This window comes from Rhodamnia argentea, chromosome 1 (genome assembly GCF_020921035.1).
Source record: "Rhodamnia argentea isolate NSW1041297 chromosome 1, ASM2092103v1, whole genome shotgun sequence".
Taxonomy (NCBI): Eukaryota; Viridiplantae; Streptophyta; class Magnoliopsida; order Myrtales; family Myrtaceae; genus Rhodamnia; species Rhodamnia argentea.
Window position 1 is genome coordinate 21899937 of NC_063150.1, and position 4421 is coordinate 21904357.

Consider the following 4421-nt stretch of genomic DNA (forward strand, 5'->3'; position numbering starts at 1 on the left):
TAATGTTCCTTGATCAATTTAGCGAATCTCAAAACAGGTCTAGTAACATGTTTTAACAAGGAAAAGCCTCAAATGGTTGGCTAATATTGAGAAGTGCCCGAAAGGGAAAAGATGGTGCTGCCGGAAAATACGGTTGGCCAAAAGTGTCACACTTGAAAAGTGCAATTGACCAAAAAAGGGTGCTGCAAGAAAGTACAGTTGGCTGAAAATGCCACAACTAAAAGTGCAAGTGAACGAAGAAGCCCAAATGGCCTTTAATAAAAGGAAGCTATTGATGGAGCAGTTATTAAGTTTTGCGAGTACGCATCTGCCATTCATGTAAGTCCTAAGGGAGGCGACGTTGATGGTAGGAAAAGGCGCAAAGAAGCGACAGAACATCTTGCAACGGGTACGTTGCGGAATTGAGTGGGGAAGAATGGCACAGATCGGTTGTTCCGTGTCCCAAATGGGCAAATTCTTCCATACTCGTATAACCATGGAGGGAAACTTGTGGTATCATCATGATAAGTGAGCGATGAAGAAAGGAAGAAGCAACTAGGCCGTGTGAGCGGTGTCAGGGCGGTTTGTGCTAGTAGCTACAGGTTAGATAGAATATAGTCTAAGGAGCTCTAAATACGAGGTTAGCCTCCCATGTATAAATTAGTCGAGAGTTGATGCCGCTCTCTGATGAGGTCTTGGCAAGTCAAACCAATTGTAATGCTTAGAGTAATCTGGTCTCGCTCGATATAACGGATGCCCGAGTTAGGCCGGGCGTGGTATAATTCGATACGGGCAAGTTATTTGCCTAAGTGTTCTAAGGAACAACTAAGAGAAAGGAAGGCTAGCCTGGCTTGGCTTGCCCGAGCCTTACGCGCTAATTCCACAACCATAAAAGTGTTGGCCAATGACACTAACATAATAATTTTTGGGTGACTATGCTAATTAAACTACAAAATCTTAAAATAGTGGATCTAACAACAATCTTTAATTAATTATTATTTATTTTTGTGGTCCAAAGTAAACTATTATATAATCAATTCTATTTAGTAATCATACCGCAATTGTCATCTTATTATACTTATCAAAACAAATTGGTTGACTCACTTAAATGGATTCATTTCCTAATTATTTTTTTCTCTTTGCCACAATTGTTTCTGAATAAGTATTTGTGTATTTCTTTGTGAGTGTAATCCGGAAAGATCTCAATAATATTAGTGCTTAATAATCGTAATTGGCAATGTCTTGTTCATATATATATAATTAAAAGGGAAATTTTCAAATAAGGATATTAAATGCCCTCATTTTTTCAAATAAGGGCATGAAGTTGATTTTATTTTAAAGAAATGCATGTCCTCATTGTTTCAAAGAAGCGCCCGGCCGAAGGGCATTTTCATCATTTACTTTTTTTGACTTTTTTCTTTTCTTTTTTCTCTTTTTCGTTTTCCTCTCTCCTCTCCAGCCATCGTCACCAACGAGTGAGCGTGGCGAGGGCGACCCAAGCTAAGGTTGGTGAGGGCAACTTGCCCCGGCTGGCGAAGTGTTATGCGGTCTAAGTTAAGCTCGCTCTCTTTCGTCTTCCTCTGAGTTCTTCGTCTTGCACCTCCCTAATTTGGTTAACAACTTTAGATCAACTGCATACAAGTTAGAAAATCCATCTGCAGGGGGGCAAAGTTAAAGGAGACCCATCCATCTCTTTCATATGTAGTTCCTCTCTCTCTCTCTCTCTCTCTCTCTCTCTCTCTCTCTCTCTCACAGCTTTGAGACAGAGCCAAAAACGGGGCCCGGATGAGAAGGCCTCCTACTTCTTAATCTTCTTCGACTACTTCCGGGTCTGATCCTAATGATCGGCTGGAGCAAAAACCGAGGAATAAACGTGCCCGAAGAGCTTGAGATGCGGACAAACCTCCAAACGGCGATCGCCCGCCAAAACGAGGGAATCCAGCGACCTCTCCGCCGATAGGAAAGAGAAAAAATAAGAAAAAATAAAAAGAAAAAGAAAAGAACAGAACAGAAAAAGAGAGGAAAAAGGGAAAAAAATAAAAAAAAGTAAATGACGAGAGTGCTCTTGATTAGGTCTTTTTTTAAAATAATGAGCATACTTTAGATCCTTATTTGAAATTTTCCCTAATTATAGAGTTGTTTATTATGTAAATAAAAGTTATATGATATTTTCTTAGATTAATGATATTACAAGTACGTAAATTTTTTCTTAAAATGCAATTTGGTAACTAAGCTTCTTCTTATAGCGAGGACTTACAAAGCCCTCGCAATCGCCGCCCCATTATCGTTGGAAATAGGCGGCGAGGGTGAAAGTTTGTTGGTGGGGGCCTGCTGATTGTAGGGGAGGGCTCGACTTCTCAAATTTGGGCAAGGTCGAGCCTCGCAGTGTCGACCTCTTCGACTCTAATGAGGGTGAGGTCAAGCCTCATGTCGCCCAACGACGGCCAGACCCCATCGACTCTAGTGAGGGCCTCGCCTGCGATTGGCAAGGGTCACTTGGCTTTAGCCGGGGCTCACCGACCCCCGCCGGCCATCCCCCACCCTCGCCCACTGAGCCCTATCGACCTTAGCAAGGCCTCGCCTGCGATTGGAATCCTGCGACGAGCCACGGAGGATTAAGTTACTAATAAAAAAAATGACATGTAAAATTTTGGGCAAAATTCACCGGAGTTGACACTCAAATAATCATATTTCAAAAAACTTGATACTTAAATGATCAAAAAAATATTTCACATCAAAGTAAATGTCATGCACAAATTTTGTCATTTTTTGTGCCCTTCTACCTATGCATTCTAAGTACCTCAATTTTTTCATTCAATACTACATCGGAAATTTTCAAAATTGATAGGCGTCTGCAATGTGCCAAGCCCTTCCTTTTAAAAAAAAACTTTTTTCTTAATATTTTTAATTTCTTAGCTTATTTTTTAAATTAAATTAAATTTTTTTAAAATAATTTACCCTTTAAAAAATCAATCCACATCGACTCCATGTGCCAACCTTAACCCAAAAAAAGAAAAGAAAAGAAAAAGACAGAAAATATCGACAATAATTCAAAACATAAAAAAATTGTCACGTCCGCGCCGCCCGATGTGGACATTAGCGGTCTAGCCAAAGTTGATCAAACAGACTGAATTGGTACAAATATACAAAAGATTAGGATTCAATTAGCAATATATATAAATTGACACAATTATAATAGGTTTACGATTATTTTTGTCATTTCCTCCCGTCTTTGATTCATCGAAAGCCTTTAGCACTTCTGTTTACTTTCATTTGCTTCATTTCTGCCGAGTACTTCCATTTTTTCTCCCTTAGGGAAAACAGTGCGACGTTTCCAATCAAATGTGGGAGAAACTGAACGATAAAGGTCGTGCGGTATCCAATGACTGGGTCCAAGAGCAGTGAGAGGAAAGGGTAACAATTATACATGCTGCATCCCCACGAAAGTTCGTCTGACTTTGAAGATGTGACTTTTGGCTTTTTCTATGCGTCGCCTGCCAAACGCCGGTGTATTGGAGAAGGGCATCTCGGAAGCGAACGGCTTCAAATGACAGTAAGCGATGAAGTTGAAGAAGCAATCAGAAAATTGCGAACAGCCTCATCATCTTTGACCACACAAGTTATGAGTTGGAACTTGTCATCCAATTTTTAGAAATATCTGGCACAATAGACATTGATCCATTTTCTATATAAATATAGAGGCTGCATTTGGTTCGACTTTGGAAATGAGCTCAGGGAAAATGCGAAGACCCTTAGCCTGATGGGCTTTGAAAAAATGCGAATTGTGTTTGATAAAATATTCATTGTAAAGTAATCATGAGTTAAGTAGTAAAAAAATTGCAAAGAACTTTTGGCTGTAATTTTTATTTTTGTATTAAAAAAATCAAACCCTTCTGCGAACGGCTCAAGCCACCACCGGCCAAGGTCGAAGGAAGTGTTTTGAGTTTATATCAGCCTCGAGATAAGCAAAGGAAATCAGGCCATAAAATTGACCAGTGCCCGTTGGGAGCAAAGGACACTGTTTAGTGGTGTTGGATGATAAAATAGCCTAAGATTGCATGGACAACATTTTGGAAAGATTGAGAATCGGTACTCAAAAGACGTTAATCAGACATTTAGCATAACCAAGTCTCCGGTTAGGAGGAAGTGAAGTGTCCTTCCGCGCTTCACTTGGCTCCTAGCCGGCTCAAAATAGGTTAGTGGTGACTCTTTGATTTGATACGAAATTAATTAAATAAATTTGCTTGTCCAAATAAGAAGTTTATAGCAACATAGGCTAAAAATGGTCCAGTGGTAGCATGAAAAATGAATCTTTTCTCATACACAATCAGTACATTGCTACAGAAACATGGCCACAACACGGCGAGCAAACTGGAATTCCAAATTCGTATCTACGATACTAATTCTTCCCCAATGATTCTGTATCTCTTCCATAAAAAAAA

The 4421-nt window shown here is 39.7% G+C and overlaps 1 protein-coding gene across 1 annotated transcript in view; it reads left to right on the forward strand.

The window, feature by feature from the left end:
• LOC125314691 (putative disease resistance protein RGA3) overlaps window positions 1-4421 on the forward strand; it is a 104658-nt gene that overhangs the window by 78716 nt on the left and 21521 nt on the right. The window lies entirely within an intron of this gene.